Source organism: Pecten maximus, chromosome 5 (genome assembly GCF_902652985.1).
Source record: "Pecten maximus chromosome 5, xPecMax1.1, whole genome shotgun sequence".
Taxonomy (NCBI): Eukaryota; Metazoa; Mollusca; class Bivalvia; order Pectinida; family Pectinidae; genus Pecten; species Pecten maximus.
The window spans coordinates 45,792,201-45,813,302 of record NC_047019.1 but is presented as its reverse complement, the minus strand read 5'-3'; the positions used below and the strand labels follow the sequence as shown (position 1 = coordinate 45,813,302).

Here is a 21,102-nt window from a genome sequence, read left to right as displayed (position 1 = left end):
TATATCAGGGCAAATTGTGCGTTCCCTTCAAGCCTCTGGCTACCTCGATTAGGTTGATTCTAATAATAGTCAATTTGCGGAACATTTATTTCCGTCATATTTATGTGTAATTTTCATAAGTAATTTATAAGAAGAGAATAAACCGTTTTATGTCCTTTTTTATGTCCCTTTTAAACTTTTTGATTGAATCCCATTGCCATTGGAAGTAAGCCTTATGGCAAGCCAAGTTGTCATTTATTTGCGTATTTGTATTTTGTCAAATTATTTAGGATATCTTATATACAATGTATGTTTTTGTTTGTTTGTTTTAGTCTAACGTCCTATTAACAGCCAGTGTCATTTAAGGACGTGTCAGGTTTTTAAGGCGGAGGAAAGCCGGAGTACCCAGAGAAAAAACACCGGCCTACGGTCAGTACCTGGCAACTGTCCCACGTACGTAGGTTTCGAACTCGTAACCCAGAGGTGGGGGGCTAGCCACCGCGGCCCCTATGTATGTTTATGAGATATTTTGTAAAATATATAAGATATCTTATACAAGATATAAGATACCACATAAACTTTTCTTTGTGAGATATCTTTTATCTTTTATGAGATATATAAGATATCTTATATAATGTAATCATTGTAACGCGTTACTTCTGCAAGATACAAAAGTAACGCGTTATAAACCAAAACTAACTTTCATAAAACTTACATTTGCTTGCAAGTATGTGAGAAAAATAATCAATCATAGGTCTGTTCCGCGAACAAGGAAATCTCAACCCTCGTGTAAGAGTTTGGCTGGCCAGCACTCGGCAAACCTCGTGCTGACTGACCAAACTCTTACACTTGGGATGAGATATCCCTGTCCACGGAACAGACCCATGATAGATTCTATTATTCTTGTACATGCTTTTGATGACATCAAATATCCATTCCCCACTCCATACTTGGCAAGGTTATATCACAGACTATTCCTCCATACCCAGTCTAATACTTTATTAAAATCATCAAAACAAGCAAATATTTTACTCTTGTTACATATACGTCTTTAGTAGGGATTTTAGAACTAACAGTCTGTCAGATGTTTTGTTTTTTCCTGAATCCAGACTGTAGGTTGCACCTTCTATCTGACATTAATTCTATCCGTTTGGTATTGATAATGGAGTGGAACAATATAATGTACGAAAGCAGCTGGTGATAGAAATACACATGTAGATTGTTTTGGAGCCACTGAATCTCCATGTTTATATATGGGGACTAGAAAGGATTTATTCCAATTTGATGGGTAATGATCATTTATAAGGATAGCATTCAATAGTTTAGATAGTGTAGGCACCATTACAGGAAACTATCGTTTGCTACAAAGTATGTCCACATGAGGTTTTGCATTTGAGAGTTTTATAGCGTTACTGAGCTTTTTAATGGTAATAGGCTTATGCGTGATATCACAATGTGTAAGAGAAGATTCCATGACGTTTAAGTTCATACCAAATGTAGTGTCATCAGAATGTTCAGTATCCTTATCAACATCTAACACAAGTCTTTTAAAATGTTTTACAAATTCGTGTGAATTTACTGGGTCTTCTTGTTCAACCATCTTTTTATTCGGCGATTTGAGAGAAATATAGTATATTATATATATAATAAATATTATTTATATAATATAACATTCTCTATCTGCCATGGTAATTTTGAGCACGGTCTCCTTGTAGCAGTAGGTGACTACCTCATTGAACAACATACTGGAGATCCATCGATGAAATCCACAGCAATTAAGGTAAAATGTCTTACCCAAGGACACAACTATAACAGCACAGAGCTATCATTTTCTCAGCTTCACCCGAAAAAGGTAGACTTTGAAATAATTTATTGTAATCGAAAATCATGCAGACACCAACATGCTATAACGGAAAGTAAGGACCAGACCACATTAGGAAGCTCAATTGGAGGCGACATATATAACAGGAAGTTAGGAGACAACAACAGAGTATAACATGAAGTTAGGAGACAACAACAGAGTATAACAGGAAGTTAGGAGACAACAACAGATTATAACAGGAAGTTAGGAGAGAAAAACAGAGTATAACATGAAGTTAGGAGACAACAACAGAGTATAACGGGAAGTTAGGAGACAACAACAGAGTATAACAGGAAGTTAGGAGACAACAACAGAGTATAACATGAAGTTAGGAGACACCAACAGAATATAACAGGAAGTTAGGAGACAACAACAGAGTATAACATGAAGTTAGGAGACAACAACAGAGTATAACATGAAGTTAGGAGACAACAACAGAGTATAACAGGAAGTTAGGAGACAACAACAGAGTATAACAGGAAGTTAGGAGACAACAACAGAGTATAACAGGAAGTTAGGAGACAACAACAGAGTATAATATGAAGTTAGGAGACAACATTGGAGTATAACAGGAAGTTAGGAGACAACAACAGAGTATAACAGGAAGCTATGAGACAACAACAGAGTATAACATGAAGTTAGGAGAAAACAACAGATTATAACAGGAAGTTAGGAGAGAACAACAGATTATAACAGGAAGTTAGGAGAGAAAAACAGAGTATAACATGAAGTTAGGAGACAACAACAGAGTATAACGGGAAGTTAGGAGACAACAACAGAGTATAACAGGAAGTTAGGAGACAACAACAGAGTATAACATGAAGTTAGGAGACACCAACAGAATATAACATGAAGTTAGGAGACAACAACAGAGTATAACGGGAAGTTAGGAGACAACATCAGAGTATAACATGAAGTTAGGAGACAACAACAGAGTATAACATGAAGTTAGGAGACAACAACAGAGTATAACATGAAGTTAGGAGAAAACAACAGATTATAACAGGAAGTTAGGAGAGAACAACAGATTATAACAGGAAGTTAGGAGACAACAACAGAATATAACAGGAAGTTAGGAGACACCAACAGAATATAACAGGAAGTTAGGAGACAACAACAGAGTATAACAGGAAGTTAGGAGACAACAACAGAGTATAACAGGAAGTTAGGAGACAACAACAGATTATAACGGGAAGGATGTTGACGCCTATACGCTACAATATGACTGGTGGAGACATGAATAAACTATTACATTAATAGAGAAGAAACGGACATAAACGGGAGATAACCGGTTGGGATAAGATGGCTAAACGTCAATGTGGACATAGACTATATGGAAAAAATCGAATTTTTCAACACCAAAGCAAGAAGTGACAGCAGTGAAAAGAGATGTTTACAAATATCGAAATAAAATGGCATTGAAAACAACGCCGTTAGTTATTATCGCTATCATTCATTTGATCTTTATTAGATTTTGTCAATGGAACGTTTTCCTACAACAATTAGCACACAATATCAAGATAACATTTTCAGGAATACTAGATGTAAAATGCGCTGATACTAGAAAGTTGTCGCGAATGACACAGTGGTAATGAAGGATATTCACACCCGATCTCATCGTCCTGTACTCCTTTACAGACCAGCTAATTGACAGGCATTGTTTCGTATCTGAAGTTATGTTACGTGAACATGTTTTTAAATGACACATATTAACAGCAACATTCAAGCAATCATTAACAAAAATAAAGATTGCGTCATATTTTGCACGAACGTAATCGCTGTATGGGTCTTTAGGCGCAAGGATCATGAATAAATTTTAGAGTATGATTTTTTACTTAGCTAACACCATGGTGTCGCTTTATTCGATAACATAGACACTCAACAATGACTTGTAACTACAAATGTACATTTTGTACTTAACGACTGTGAATCGTAATTACACGCAGGGATTGAACGATGTTTTTGCGTTAACGATGGTATGAACGCAATGGGATACAGACATATTCTATATAGCGTGTTAGCATATGCATATATTTACATCAAACAAATCGTTGAAATACCTTATGAAGAAAATAAAATTCAGGGAGTGTTGCGACGTTGGTAACTACGGCAGCGGTGGTTGCTAAGATCATATACTTCCAGTGAATCTCCGTAAAGACAACAGTATTGTTAAGAAAATTAAAAGAAAACTCAATATTTTTGTTGAATACATTTTTCGTTTTCAAATAATTGAAATATTCACAATCAACAATTTCCGTCTCGGATTAACTATGGTTGTCAAGCACGGCGGATATTGACACAGATTAAATAGTGACGTGGTCGATTGTTTTCTATAATAACTCTATGCTTCAGCCATTTGTTGTTAGCTTACTTGGTGGAGAAGTTTGATATTCACTCATTTCCGCAATCTTCAGTTTAGTTTGTGACAAGACCCTCACTTGGCACTAGCTTTTTGTACAGAGATCATCGGGTTACAGGAGAAAACGCTAGCATTGCGTAGATCAGTCCTTTGAAAATGGCGCCGTCTATTTGACGTTCCGGTAACGTCACAAAGAGACGACGTCATGATTGTGTTACCAATTCCCGCACTTATTACTCCGCTGAGCCTTTTTTCACTGCGTTTACGCTAATTTTAACACAGTCAGAGTTTACTAAGCTGTAAAATTGAGAGATGAAAACATCGAAAATTAACATACATATCGACTGTGACTCGTATGTACACAGACAACATAAATATCGACTGTGACTCGTATGTACACAGACAACATACATACCGACTGTGACTTGTATGTACACAGACAACATAAATATCGACTGTGACTTGTATGTACACAGACAACATAAATACCGACTGTGACTTGTATGTACACAGACAACTAACATACATATCGACCGAGACTTGTATGTACACAGACAACACATATCGACTGTGAATGGTATGTACACAGACAACATAAATATCGACTGTGACTTGTATGTACACAGACAGCATAAATATCGACTGTGACTTGTATGTACACAGACAACTAACATACATATCGACCGAGACTTGTATGTACACAGACAACATAAATACCGACTGTGACTTGTATGTACACAGACAACATAAATACCGACTGTGACTTGTATGTACACAGACAGCATAAATATCGACTGTGACTTGTATGTACACAGACAACTAACATACATATCGACTGTGACTTGTATGTACACAGACAACATAAATATCGACTGTGACTTGTATGTACACAGACAACTAACATACATATCGACTGTGACTTGTATGTACACAGACAACATAAATACCGACTGTGACTTGTATGTACACAGACAACATAAATACCGACTGTGACTTGTATGTACACAGACAACATAAATACCGACTGTGACTTGTATGTACACATACAACATAAATATCGACTGTGACATGTATGTACACAGACAACATACATACCGACTGTGACTTGTATGTACACAGACAACATAAATACCGACTGTGACTTGTATGTACACAGACAACATAAATACCGACTGTGACTTGTATGTACACAGACAACATAAATATCGACTGTGACTTGTATGTACACAGACAACATAAATACCGACTGTGACTCGTATGTACACAGACAACATAAATACCGACTGTGACTTGTATGTACACAGACAACATAAATACCGACTGTGACTTGTATGTACACAGAGAACATAAATACCGACTGTGACTTGTATGTACACAGACAACATAAATATCGACTGTGACTCGTATGTACACAGACAACATAAATACCGACTGTGACTTGTATGTACACAGACAACATAAATACCGACTGTGACTTGTATGTACACAGACAACTAACATAAATACCGACTGTGACTTGTATGTACACAGACAACTAACATACCGACTGTGACTTGTATGTACACAGACAACATAAATATCGACTGTGACTTGTATGTACACAGACAACATAAATATCGACTGTGACTTGTATGTACACAGACAACATAAATACCGACTGTGACTTGTATGTACACAGAGAACATAAATACCGACTGTGACTTGTATGTACACAGAGAACATAAATACCGACTGTGACTTGTATGTACACAGAGAACATAAATACCGACTGTGACTCGTATGTACACAGAGAACATAAATACCGACTGTGACTTGTATGTACACAGAGAACATAAATACCATTTTCGATGTTTTCATCTCTCAATTTTACAGCTTAGTAAACTCTGACTGTGTTAAAATTAGCGTAAACGCAGTGAAAAAAGGCTCAGCGGAGTAATAAGTGCGGGAATTGGTAACACAATCATGACGTCGTCTCTTTGTGACGTTACCGGAACGTCAAATAGACGGCGCCATTTTCAAAGGACTGATCTACGCAATGTTAGCGTTTTCTCCTGTAACCCGATGATCTCTGTACAAAAAGCTAGTGCCAAGTGAGGGTCTTGTCACAAACTAAACTGAAGATTGCGGAAATGAGTGAATATTAAACTTCTCCACCAAGTAAGCTAACAACAAATGGCTGAAGCATAGAGTTATTATAGAAAACAATCGACCACGTCACTATTTAATCTGTGTCAATATCCGCCGTGCTTGACAACCATAGTTAATCCGAGACGGAAATTGTTGATTGTGAATATGTTCTCTTTATGTACACAGACAACTAACATACATACCGACTGTGACTTGTATGTACACAGACAACATATATACCGACTGTGACTTGTATGTACACAGACAACATAAATACCGACTGTGACTCGTATGTACACAGACAACATAAATACCGACTGTGACTTGTATGTACACAGACAACATACATATCGACTGTGACTTGTATGTACACAGACAACATACATACCGACTGTGACTCGTATGTACACAGACACCATACATACCGACTGTGACTTGTATGTACACAGACAACATAAATACCGACTGTGACTTGTATGTACACAGACAACATAAATACCGACTGTGACTCGTATGTACACAGACAACATAAATACCGACTGTGACTTGTATGTACACAGAGAACATACATATCGACTGTGACTTGTATGTACACAGAGAACATACATATCGACTGTGACTTGTATGTACACAGAGAACATACATACCGACTGTGACTTGTATGTACACAGACACCATACATACCGACTGTGACTCGTATGTACACAGACAACATACATATCGACTGTGACTCGTATGTACACAGACAACATAAATACCGACTGTGACTCGTATGTACACAGACAATATACATACCGACTGTGACTTGTATGTACACAGACAGTTAACATACATATCGACAGTGATGACGACTGATAGAACTAATGTAACAGAGCATAATATATATGATTACTTGAATTTAAATCATCGCATCCACGATGGGTCGAACCCAAAACCTCTGGCTTTCTAGTCTTACATTCAATCGATCGAGCTAAAGAGAGCTTTTCTATAGCCGAGCGGTGTATTGCGGCTAGTATTTATCAGAGTAACACTCACAATAAATCAAATGTTATATTGAGAATATATATGTATACATCAAGTACGTGTATTAACAGTGGACGAAGAGGTGTGCTTTTTACGGATGAGGTTAAGTTAGCCCGTGGTTTGTCGACAGTATGCTATGAACATTATTCGTATTCACTCAATAAACGTGCGCGGCGTTGCGGTATTATTCATCTTAATATAATAATATATAGAGGATATTGAAAGGTAGCATATACATTTCACGAGTATGACAGAATATTTCGATATTTAATAGTGGGGAGAACGAGTGAAAAAATGTGGAAATATTCTGTCATGCATTTTTCGTTTTTGACCAATCAGACCGAACTTTTGGATTCACCTCATTGAAACTTGCCGATTTTTCTAATCGAAGCAAAGATAAATAAATTGGTTAATTTGCTGTATTTCTGAAATATTCAGACTATCTTTTGACAAAATACTCACTTAACGTCAGTTTTTTTTTTATTTAAAAACGAAAGAGTTTTAGCGTCGTCAGCTTTAAATTGCGTTTATCAATCCTTTCAAAATGGTGCGTCAAGTTGACGCGGAGTAACGTCACAAAAATATGACGTCATGAATTATGTTACTGATTGCCTCACCTTCTGACACCTTATTGTTTTTGATGTTTTTAATTCTGTTTAAAGTTTATAAAATGCAAATAACAGAATATATTTGATGATTTTCACTCGTGCTTCGCACTGGTAAAATATCGATATTCTGTCATACTCATAAAATATATTTCACTGGCAAAAATGCTAACCACTAACCACTTATTTGGTACAATATGAAACCTTAAAAACTATGATAAGAGTGGTTCACCACGCTACCAACGTCTCCAAGCAACACGTGTCCCCAGGTCTAATTCAAGCATAGCTAAAACAATAACTAGCACTCAAGGGTGTATTCAAGAAAGTACAAGAAAAGGAATTAAGCAAAAGGTTCAAACTCATTCTCATTACCGAGTTTCTCACCAAATTCCTCAAGCACCAAGTTTTTCGCGGTTTTCTCTATTCTCTCATTCTGACTTTGTTCGAAACACCTGGACATGCACATCATTTCGTCCAAATGGCTCAAGCTATCAGCATGGATTATGTCCCCCTTTACTCACACGGAACCCTATAGGTCACCTCTGGCAATCTGGTGACTATCTTAATAGGTCCCCGCCATCGGATTGACAGATTGTGGAAGGTCCCATTCATGTCTGGTAAGGCAAAACTCTGTCCACTTGGTATAGTAGTCCGAAACTACCAATATGTGTCGGTTACCATGCTTGTGCCCATAATATTTTCACAATTTTGCTCCGATACACAATTTCCCTGTACGGATGTTTCTCTCCTTCCCTCTTCTATTGGAACACTTCTGCGATATCAGCATCATTTTCCTGCTTTTGTTGAAGCAACGACGACTCCAATTTTGACTTTTGGTCTCCCGAGTCCTCCATCGTTTTGGGGCTGCATGCCATTGCAGCATTTTCAGTTTCTGTCTCAGTACCTTTCTCCTACATGGGGTCAAACTCACATTGTCGGCATGGTATCCGACTTAATGCATCAGCAATGCGGTGCTGACTTCCTGGTCTGTGTTTTAGGAACTCAAAACCTGTAGCCATCTAGCAATTTGACCCTCTGGCGCCTTAAAGTTAAGTAGCAAGCGCAGAGAACTGTGATCTGTTATCACCGTAAACATCCCACCATGCAGGTAGTGTTTAAAATGTTTCACAAAGTGCACAGCTGCTTACAACTCTTTTTCTTGTAACACAGTAACTCCTTTTGGCTTTGGGAAGCTTCCGTCCGACATATGCGATAGTTCTCTCATTCCCATTAATTTTGTGTACGGATTCTGGAAACTATTGTTTGGCGAATGTTTCTCTCACCCGAACTTCAACAGGGGGATAAGGCAAATGGACTAATCTTCGAATGGCTTGACCAAGTTCTGGAAGTGTCTCATTGGCTCTGCCTCCTCTTCAGCAATTGTACTCAATAAAGCTCTATTAGATTAGGCGGGTCTAACATTTGTTCAAGAGCCGTTACCAGTGAGACGTAATGCTCCTGTTTTCTGGCGGGTAAACCCCCAAGTTTGCCTTGAGATTGTCCCCTCAAACTCACAGCTAGATACAGACCCATCTCTCCAAGGTGTTGTGCCATAAAAAGTAGAAGCTTGTACAGACACAGGTTTATTTTGTGTTTTCTTACTGGAAATTGATCCTCGCAAATCCTATCATCGATATCTGAAATTGACCTTGGTTTCCTTCTATTTACCCGAGCAGAGTCATGAATTGAATATGTGTTCCTTCTCGTTTGAACGAGCTGACCTTCTCCGATTGATGTCTCGAAAGGTAATGTTGTCAAACTTTGTCATCCTATTTATTCCCTTCATTAAAATGGGTGGAATATGCGCTCTCTGTGAACCTGACTTTAGGACTACTCACTGTCCGAAGACCATGATTCCCTGTATATATCGGCGAATCCTTCAGTCCGTGTTTACTGGAAGTCTCTAGCAGGCTCTGATTTTCAATATCTAGCAGGAGTAACTGCTGCTGCTTTCTTTCTACATCATTTTCTATCTCATCTGGAGATGAAAATTCTTCAGTATTGGCCCTCTTCTTCGTGCGAGTTCTCCCAGCTCCATGCATAAACATAAGTCCAGATTCTCTATAATGTCTGCTTCCCTTCGATATGGGTTGTTTTGGTGTTGAATGATAGCCTTTACCACTTCGCTCACCAAACCCCTTTTCAGAGTCAATCAAATCAACACGAGAATTCACATCAGCCATTTTCATTGATAATAAAAACTGATTAATTCTAGTATCAAATTTAATTTCGCACTCGTGAAAATGTCGATATTCTGTCATACTCGTGAAGTAGATGTTATATTAAACGGGAAAACATTCAATGTCCTCTAAAAATATATATACATATATATAGAAAAAAAAATCGTATCCGTGTAGAGTTAAAATACATATAAAAAAAAACAAATAAAACCTGACGATAAACTTTCTATCGCTTTCACAGCTATTGCTGTTCCTCAGGAAAGTTTATATATATATAAATACTTCATACTGTACCTATTTACTTACGATTTATTTAAAAAAATGAACTAGTGTATCATTTATTTCCATTTAATAACTAATACACATTAAACATGAAAAAATTATATTGATATTGATTTAACCTCGAAGAATATTGACTGGGTAATACGTGTTCAAACAGGCGATTTTTCTTTGTTACCATACTATGGCCTGATACAAATAAAGCCATCATCTCCGAGTCATTCTTTGGTGACATTTTAGCTATTAAAGTAAACACGTTTTAAAAACTATATATTTTTACCTTATTCAGGTAGCTGAAGTCTGAATGCACATGTCGGTTGTGCCCTCGGACGAAGGAAGTTAATCTCCAATAAATATGCGTATATATGTAACACGAACATGTTTCAAGCGATTTATCCAATATTGACATACATCAATGATTCATGCATTCATTGTTTCATATAGCCATACCGAAGACTCATATCTTGACTTAATTTCTTAATGGTTCTGTATCATAATGCTACCATAATATCTATGTTAGTTCTAATGTCAACTGAATGTCCTATATCAAGTTGTTAACGAACATAATGTCTGTGTTAGTTCCCATGGTTACTGAATGTCCTTTATCATGGTCCTAACGAACATAATATCTTTTAGGTCCCTTGGCTACTGAATGTCCTGTATCATGGTACTAACAATCATAATGTCTGTGTTAGATCCCATGACTACAGAATGTCCTGTATAATGGTCCTAACGAACATAATGTCTGTGTTAGTTCCCATGGCTACTGAATGTCCTGTATAATGGTCCTAACGAACATAATGTCTGTGTTAGTTCACATGGTTACAGAATGTCCTGTATCATGGTCCTAACGAACATAATGTCTGTGTTAGTTCCCATGGCTACTGAATGTCCTGTATCATGGTCCTAACCAACATAATGTCTGTGTTAGATCCCATGACTACAGAATGTCCTGTATCATGGTCCTAACCAACATAATGTCTGTGTTAGTTCCCATGGCTACTGAATGTCCTGTATCGTGGTCCTAACGAACATAATGTCTGTGTTAGTTCCCATGGTTACTGAATGTCCTGTATCGTGGTCCTAACGAACATAATGTCTGTGTTAGTTCCCATGGTTACTGAATGTCCTGTATCATGGTCCTAACGAACATAATGTCTGTGTTAGTTCCCATGGTTACTGAATGTCCTGTATCATGGTCCTAACGAACATAATGTCTGTGTTACATGTAGTTCCCATGGTTACTGAATGCCCCACATCATGGTGCTAACGAACATATTGTCTGTGTTATTTCCATGGTTACTGAATGTCCTGTATCATGGTCCTAACCAACATAATGTCTGTGTTAGTTCCCATGGTTACAGAATGTCTTTTATCATTGTCCTAACGAACATAATGTCTGTGTTAGTTCCCATGGTTACTGAATGTCCTTTATCATTGTCCTAACGAACATAATGTCTGTGTTAGTTCCCATGGTTACAGAATGTCCTGTATCATGGTCCTAACGAACATAATATCTGTTAGGTCCCATGGTTACTGAATGTCCCACATCATGGTGGTAACGAACATAATGTCTGTGTTAGTTCCCATGTTACAGAATGTCCTGTATCAAGTAGTTAACGAACATAATGTCTGTGTTAGTTCCCATGGTTACTGAATGTCCCACATCATGGTGGTAACTTTATCATGGTTCTAACGAACATAATGTCTGTGTTAATTCCCATGGCTACTGAATGTCATGTATCAATCCTATGTTAGCATATGTATGCGTTATTGCTCATTTTACAGAGTTGTCGTTTAAGCTGAACATCGGATTAATTAAAATCATGTATTATATATGCCACTTTATACACTATGTATTGGTGAAATGATAAAAATCATGTTGATGCGTGAGAACATGGTCACGTGTTATAAAGGAAATGGTTTTTACCTATCCTTTGTCCATTTCTGGATATACGCGATTGTTTAATCTGCACGTGATGCATGAATATTCCGTGGGCAGATAAGCAGGAGTGGCTTTTCATTGGGCCGATAAAAAGAGGCTTTGCAGATCCAGTCAGCAGCATTCACGGTCAACAACAACGAGCAGGCGACCGCGTACTGGAAGTGACGAAAGTTTCAACGCCATATCTCTGTACTTCAATCACAGGTAGGGACATTCTCCACATTTGCTGGCTGTATTACATATGTTTATGATATGATATTCAAATTTATTAATTCAACTGATCGTCATTTTTTTATTTTCTTAATTTTGAATTAACTCTAGCTGTTTTGGGTATCAAATAAATGTTGGTGAATTATACCAGTAGAATTGTAACAATAGAATCATAACCAAGGAATTTAAAACAATATCATTATAACAATAGAATATTGTAACAATAGAAATATGATTAAGGCATTCATAGCAATACATTTTGAACAATATGATTATAACAACAGAATTATGACTAGAATTGTAACAATATAATTATAACAATACAATTATCATCAAGGAATTGATAGCAATATAATCTTAACAATAGGATTAAACAATATAAAATGGCCAGAGAATGTATACAAATATAATTATAACAATTGAATTACGTCCAAAAAATGTATCACAATGATTATAAAAATAGAATTATGAACAATGGAATGATATCAATAGAATTATAACAATAGAAATATACCATAGAATTATTACAAAATAATCATAACAATAGAATTATGGCCACGGAATGTATAACAATATAATAATAACAACAGAATTATTGCCAAGGAGTGTATAACAATAGAATTATGACCAAAGAATGTATAACAATATAATTATGGACAAGGAATGTATAACGATATAATTATGATATTAGAATTATGACCAAGGAATGTATTTAAGCATTGAACGGCTTTCAGTTGGCATTCATATTGACTATGAATGCCAACTGAAAGCCGTTCAATGCTTATATTTACCTTTTTTTTTTTTTTATTTTCAAATTTAAATTTCAGTTGGCAGTTCATAAGGTGGTGAACTCGCAACTGAATTGGTAGGGTTATATAGTGGCAGTGCCATACAATGGTAAATATAACGATATGTTTATAACAAAGAAATTTGATACAGTAGATATATTTATATAACAATGGAATTATGAGTTTGACCTTGACTGCGATAACGTGAACGTTTAGCGGTCAATGTCGCGTAGTTTAATTGTTAGACATTACGGTGATTTATATTTTGGTAAGCTATTTTAAGGTGTTTTGATGCTAACCAAGTGATGTGGTAGCTCACCATGTATCTGTAGTATTACCAGTAATTACAGTATAGTGTCGGTCTGCTCTGTACTCATCACTCAACTAAACCTAACATACACATGGAAACGGAAGCATTTATTTCTAACTTTCACATTTTTTACTTTGCCAATGATACTTAGTTCACTGAATTTCAAAATAATTTTCCTCTAAATCTACATCTTTTATGTTAAAAAAACTAATAAAACTGTTGGCTAATATTTTCAATATTAAAAGTTTTAAATCTTTAAAGATGAATGCAGTCTGTGAAGTCAAAACTAGTTTTTGGATGTTTTCTCCATCACAAAATGACATGTGAGAAGCGTTTTCGAAAAGTATACAGATAAGAGTTTAGAGATTTTTTTGTTTTGTTTTTATTTTTGTTTTTGTTTCTTGTTTTTTTTTGTTTTTGTGCGGTTCATAATTCACGGTGGTTGACGTCGTTGTAATATGCAATGCTTCAGCTTACGAGTCTTCATTAATACCACTTGACTACAGGTTGTTTACGAGTCGTCATTAATACCACTTGACTACAGGTTGTGTACGTGTCGTCATGAATACCACGTGACTACAGGTTGTGTACGAGTCGTCATTAATACCACTTGACTACAAGTTGTGTACGAGTCGTCATTAACCACTTGACTACAAGTTGTATACGAGTCGTCATTAATACCACGTGACTACAGGTTGTGTACGAGTCGTCATTAATACCACGTGACTACAGGTTGTGTACGAGTCGTCATTAATACCACGTGACTACAGGTTGTGTACGTGTCGTCATTAATACCACTTGACTACAGGTTGTGTACGAGTCGTCATTAATACCACTTGACTACAGGTTGTGTACGAGTCGTCATTAATACCACGTGACTACAGGTTGTGTATGTGTCGTCATTAATACCACTTGACTACAGGTTGTGTACGAGTCGTCATTAATACCACTTGACTACAGGTTGTGTACGAGTCGTCATTAATACCACTTGACTACAGGTTGTGTACGAGTCGTCATTAATACCACGTGACTACAGGTTGTGTACGAGTCGTCATTAATACCACTTGACTACAGGTTTTGTACGAGTCGTCATTAATACCACGTGACTACAGGTTGTGTATGTGTCGTCATTAATACCACTTGACTACAGGTTGTGTACGAGTCGTCATTAATACCACGTGACTACAGGTTGTGTACGAGTCGTCATTAATACCACGTGACTACAGGCTGTATACGAGTCGTCATTAATACCACTTGACTACAGGTTGTGTACGAGTCGTCATTAATACCACTTGACTACAGGTTGTGTACGAGTCGTCATTAATACCACGTGACTACAGGCTGTATACGAGTCGTCATTAATACCACGTGACTACAGGTTGTGTACGAGTCGTCATTAATACCACGTGACTACAGGCTGTATACGAGTCGTCATTAATACCACGTGACTACAGGTTGTGTACGAGTCGTCATAATACCACGTGACTACAGGTTGTGTGCGAGTCGTCATTAATACCACTTGACTATAGGTTGTGTACGAGTCGTCATTAATACCACTTGACTACAGGTTGTGTACGAGTCGTCATTAATACCACGTGACTACAGGTTGTGTATGTGTCGTCATTAATACCACTTGACTACAGGTTGTGTACGAGTCGTCATTAATACCACGTGACTACAGGTTGTGTATGTGTCGTCATTAATACCACTTGACTACAGGTTGTGTACGAGTCGTCATTAATACCACGTGACTACAGGTTGTGTACGAGTCGTCATTAATACCACGTGACTACAGGCTGTATACGAGTCGTCATTAATACCACTTGACTACAGGTTGTGTACGAGTCATCATTAATACCACTTGACTACAAGTTGTGTACGAGTCGTCATTAATACCACTTGACTACAGGTTGTGTACGAGTCGTCATTAATACCACTTGACTACAGGTTGTGTACGAGTCGTCATTAATACCACTTGACTACAGGTTGTGTACGAGTCGTCATTAATACCACGTGACTACAGGTTGTATACCAGTCGTCATTAATACCACGTGACTACAGGTTGTGTACGAGTCGTCATTAATACCACTTGACTACAGGTTGTGTACGAGTCGTCATTAATACCACTTGACTATAGGTTGTGTACGAGTCGTCATGAATACCACTTGACTACAGGTTGTGTACGAGTCGTCATTAATACCACTTGACTACAGGTTGTGTACGAATGGTCATTAATACCACTTGACTACAGGTTGTGTACGTGTCGTCATGAATACCACTTGACTACAGGTTGTGTACGAGTCGTCATGAATACCACTTGACTACAGGTTGTGTACGAGTCGTCATTAATACCACTTGACTACAGGTTGTGTACGAGTCGTCATTAATACCACTTGACTACAGGTTGTGTACGAGTCGTCATTAATACCACGTGACTACAGGTTGTATACCAGTCGTCATTAATACCACGTGACTACAGGTTGTGTACGAGTCGTCATTAATACCACGTGACTACAGGTTGTGTACGTGTCGTCATGAATACCACTTGACTACAGGTTGTGTACGTGTCGTCATTAATACCACTTGACTACAGGTTGTGTACGAGTCGTCATTAATACCACGTGACTACAGGTTGTGTACGAGTCGTCATTAATACCACGTGACTACAGGCTGTATACGAGTCGTCATTAATACCACGTGACTACAGGTTGTGTACGAGTCGTCATTAATACCACGTGACTACAGGTTGTGTACGAGTCGTCATTAATACCACTTGACTACAGGTTGTGTACGAGTCGTCATTAATACCACGTGACTACAGGTTGTGTACGAGTCGTCATTAATACCACGTGACTACAGGTTGTGTACGAGTCGTCATTAATACCACTTGACTATAGGTTGTGTACGAGTCGTCATTAATACCACTTGACTACAGGTTGTGTATGTGTCGTCATTAATACCACTTGACTACAGGTTGTGTACGAGTCGTCATGAATACCACGTGACTACAGGTTGTGTATGTGTCGTCATTAATACCACTTGACTATAGGTTGTGTACGAGTCGTCATTAATACCACGTGACTACAGGTTGTGTACGAGTCGTCATTAATACCACTTGACTATAGGTTGTGTACGAGTCGTCATTAATACCACTTGACTACAGGTTGTGTATGTGTCGTCATTAATACCACTTGACTACAGGTTGTGTACGAGTCGTCATGAATACCACGTGACTACAGGTTGTGTACGAGTCGTCATTAATACCACTTGACTACAGGTTGTGTACGAGTCGTCATTAATACCACGTGACTACAGGTTGTGTACGAGTCGTCATTAATACCACGTGACTACAGGTTGTGTACGAGTCGTCATTAATACCACTTGACTATAGGTTGTGTACGAGTCGTCATTAATACCACTTGACTACAGGTTGTGTATGTGTCGTCATTAATACCACTTGACTACAGGTTGTGTACGAGTCGTCATGAATACCACGTGACTACAGGTTGTGTATGTGTCGTCATTAATACCACTTGACTACAGGTTGTGTACGAGTCGTCATTAATACCACTTGACTACAGGTTGTGTATGTGTCGTCATAAATACCACTTGACTACAGGTTGTGTACGAGTCGTCATGAATACCACGTGACTACAGGTTGTGTACGAGTCGTCATTAATACCACTTGACTACAGGTTGTGTACGTGTCGTCATGAATACCACTTGACTACAGGTTGTGTACGAGTCGTCATTAATACCACTTGACTACAGGTTGTGTACGAGTCGTCATTAATACCACTTGACTACAGGTTGTGTACGAGTCGTCATTAATACCACTTGACTACAGGTTGTGTACAAGTCGAGTCGTCATTAATACCACTTGACTACAGGTTGTGTACAACGTATATAATATGTTACATATTGCATCTTTAACACAATATTGAAAACGCATACTCAGTAATGTGTCTAATTTTTATTGAGTCAATGTTAGTCCATTTATTTACAATTCTGTTTTGAAGGACTGTCTTTTAATATTTGTCTTTAGTAATGTTTTAGTGTTTCACAGGTACTAATACCTTTCAAAGACAGGTACAGCATTTTGGTTTAAGGAGGTAACTAGTTGGGTGGTCCTGCGTTTTCTTTTATTTGGCCTTCATTGGACATGGATGACCCTTTCCCTATGTATGATCATATCAAACACTTCTACACAGATTTTACGAACTGTGGGAAAGTAATATCCGTACCTTTTCTATATCGAGAGCTTTTTTTCAATCCAGTATATATTTTGTTATTATAACAAACCCCCGTCAGTACAGCATTGGTATGATTGATATGGTATGACACCCCGATTAATGCATGACATATCGATATGGTATGACATTCCGACTTAGTGTCTGACATATCGATATGGTATGACATTCCGACTTAGTGTCTGACATATCGATATGGTATGACATTCCGACTTAGTGTCTGACATATCGATATGGTATGACATTCCGACTTAGTGCCTGATATATCGATATGGTATGACATTCCGACTTAGTGTCTGACATATCGATATGGTATGACATTCCGACTTAGTGTCTGACATATCGATATGGTATGATATTCCGACTTAATGCCTGATATATCGATATGGTATGACATTCCGACTTAGTGCCTGACATATCGATATGGTATGACATTCCGACTTAGTGTCTGACATATCGATATGGTATGACATTCCGACTTAGTGTCTGACATATCGATATGGTATGACATTCCGACTTAGTGTCTGACATATCGATATGGTATGACATTCCGACTTAGTGTCTGACATATCGATATGGTATGACATCCCGATTAATGCCTGACATATCGATATGGTATGACATTCCGACTTAGTGTCTGACATATCGATATGGTATGACATTCCGATTAATGCCTGACATATCCATATGGTATGACATTCCGACTTAGTGTCTGACATATCGATATGGTATGACATTCCGACTTAGTGTCTGACATATCGATATGGTATGATATTCCGACTTAATGCCTGATATATCGATATGGTATGACATTCCGACTTAGTGCCTGACATATCGATATGGTATGACATTCCGACTTAGTGTCTGACATATCGATATGGTATGACATTCCGACTTAGTGTCTGACATATCGATATGGTATGACATTCCGACTTAGTGTCTGACATATCGATATGGTATGACATTCCGACTTAGTGTCTGACATATCGATATGGTATGACATCCCGATTAATGCCTGACATATCGATATGGTATGACATTCCGACTTAGTGTCTGACATATCGATATGGTATGACATTCCGATTAATGCCTGACATATCGATATGGTATGACATTCCGACTTAGTGTCTGACATATCGATATGGTATGACATTCCGACTTAGTGTCTGACATATCGATATGGTATGACATTCCGACTTAGTGTTTGACATATCGATATGGTATGACATTCCGACTTAGTGTTTGACATATCGATATGGTATGACATCCCGATTAATGCCTGACATATCGATATGGTATGACATTCCGACTTAGTGTTTGACATATCGATATGGTATGACATCCCGATTAATGCCTGACATATCGGTATGGTATGACATTCCGACTTAGTGTTTGACATATCGATATGGTATGACATCCCGATTAATGCCTGACATATCGATATGGTATGACATCCCGATTAATGCCTGACATTACACATTTTAATTCGGTGCTAGACAAAACAAGGAGATATGTACCGGAGAAATATATTTATCTAATCTTATCATATTTTAAATTCAGAAAATCGCTATAACGCTCTTACGACGACTGTAAGAGTTTGGAAATACACTGGGACAATTGGTTGACGTGCAGATTGTTGGATTAACACATTGATATACCACTAGTGGTATATGATCTCCCGGTCTTTTGTTGGGTGTAGATTTTGAATTTTGACCAAATGTACCATTTTTCTTGCATGTTTTATGCCACGTGATCATTTATTTACGTCATTAGGAATCGTTTCCAAGTCATACCAGGTAGTGACTTGCATACGTCACGGCATTAGAAACGTAGAATATCGATATGGAACGACTTTTCTAAAAAGGATTCCCACAATGATTTTGATATTGATGGTTGTGTGTCATCTGAGGTAAAAGAAAAAAGATATGTCGGCGACGGAAAGAATGTTGATTTCCTTTAAAATGTTCCCGGGGGGAAACGATGGAATGAAACAATATCTGCCGCACAGAATGCATTTCCGTCACTATCTAAAAGCCCTACATAACATCTGCGATTATTTAATTGATGGATTGAACAACTTCAAAAATCAAACATTGAAAGGGGTCTGCATGAGTTTGTCGTTGTTCCTGAATAGAGAAAGTTGAAAATAATAAAATATTTATAAAAATCTATTTTTGTTATTTGAATAAATATGAACAACTTACCAAATATGGTAATTTCACTACTCAACAAACACAAGTGTTTTCAGACCAGGTCGGCCCCGCCGTTTTACGTTTATGGTAGTTATCAGTCACACGACTCGTGTTGGATATGGTTTTTATTTTACTCGAGTTAGTTAATTTTCTAAAGTTACAAAAGACATGATCTTTGTGTAACATGTATAGATTTATTAGAAAACATTAATGTCTTATCTGACTTAAAACATGGCAGGAATCATTTCTCCGTGGAAACTTGTTAATGAATGAGCCATACTTAAAAGGTTTTTAAGCACGCACACATATATAAATAGTGTCAGATATCGCGATAGGGCGCGACTCATTAGTGTTGAATTATTGACGAGGATGGCCATTATAATCTATACATCACTTCTCCCTCAATCTAACATCAGTGTATGATTTGATTGTCTCCTATGTCGGATGTTTTCTATACAGACCTCGTCCCCAAGAGTTTACCCATACATCCTACTCCGGACTTGGTGTGAATTCTCTCACTCTCTCTACACAACTCGGAGATATCAATCAAAATTGCCACTCTGTATAACGCTGCCGTCGATACACGTGTAACATGTGGTTAGGTTTTTTTTATTTAAATTCTAGATGTTCGGGTGCCTTTACTTTGTAATTTAATAAAACTAACGGGAATGACACTATTTCAGTCTAACGTCGTTTTAAACAGTTTAATATCAAAGTGTCGTGTTAAGTGTTGAAGGAGTGTGATGCCTTGGTACAAAAACAAAGTTACTTTGATCTCGTGTTTTTAATAAATCAGGTAAACGGACCCTAGCATATAGAACCAGCCTGTAGCACATCAGACTAAGGGGTTGGTTGTTAGATTAAAAGTAACTAAGACATAAAAACAGGAGTAAATTTCCTTTATTTGAACCAGTCAAATTAAGATATGGTTAAATCATGAGTGAATTTCCCCACTTTTAACCAGTCAAGTTAATCAAAACATATTTTGCTGTTT

General features: G+C 37.5%; 1 protein-coding gene across 1 annotated transcript in view; it reads left to right on the top strand.

Annotated features, from left to right (window-relative positions):
• The first annotated feature begins 12,371 nt into the window (after positions 1 to 12,371).
• The window catches only part of LOC117328174, a 29,861-nt gene continuing 21,130 nt past the window's right edge, over positions 12,372 to 21,102 (top strand). Inside the window, exon 1 of the mRNA XM_033885582.1 lies at positions 12,372 to 12,562. The gene's annotated coding sequence lies outside the window, so the exon portion shown is untranslated. The remainder of the gene's footprint in view (positions 12,563 to 21,102) is intronic.